The following is a 672-nucleotide window of genomic DNA, read 5'->3' on the forward strand; positions in this document are numbered from 1 at the left end:
GGCAACGGATCGCAACCCTCAGTGTTGCCCCCGTACCGGACCGGGGACCGGCAACGGGATTGCAACCCTCGGTGTTGCTCCCGCGCCTCGCTCAGCCACTGAGCGGGAACCGGTCTGTATGTGGGATCCGAACCCTCGAGCGCGAGCGCCACCGCGCTTCCCAAGCGGTGCACTTATCCAGTGCGCCACCGGGCTGGCCCCGCCATTATTTCTTTAAACATTTTTTAGCACTGACTATTATAAAGCTATTTCTTGGACTCTGATAATATAAGTGTTAAGCATTTCTTATTGTTCCACAAATCCTTAAACTTTGTTTATTATTTTTCCAACCTATTTTCTCTGTTGTTCAGAGTGGATAACTTTTGTTGGTCTATTTTCAAGTTTATTGGCTCTTTTTCCTCTTTCTTCTCCATTCTGCTAAATTCATTCTGTAGGTTTTAAAAATTTTGGTTACTATTAAAAATTTTTATTTCATTCTTTTTTATATCTTCTATTTCTTATTTCCTATTTTAATCTTATTTCTTACAAGATTATTTGTGATTGCTTGTTTGAGCATTTTTATAATAGCTCCTTTGTTAGATAATTCCAACGTTGGTGTCATCTCAGACTTAGCATCTGTTGATTATTTTTTTGCTTGGTGAAATTTCTTGTGGTACTTTGTCAAGCAATTTT

This window comes from Galeopterus variegatus, unplaced genomic scaffold, assembly GCF_000696425.1.
Source record: "Galeopterus variegatus unplaced genomic scaffold, G_variegatus-3.0.2 Scaffold2973, whole genome shotgun sequence".
In the NCBI taxonomy this organism is placed as follows: domain Eukaryota; kingdom Metazoa; phylum Chordata; class Mammalia; order Dermoptera; family Cynocephalidae; genus Galeopterus; species Galeopterus variegatus.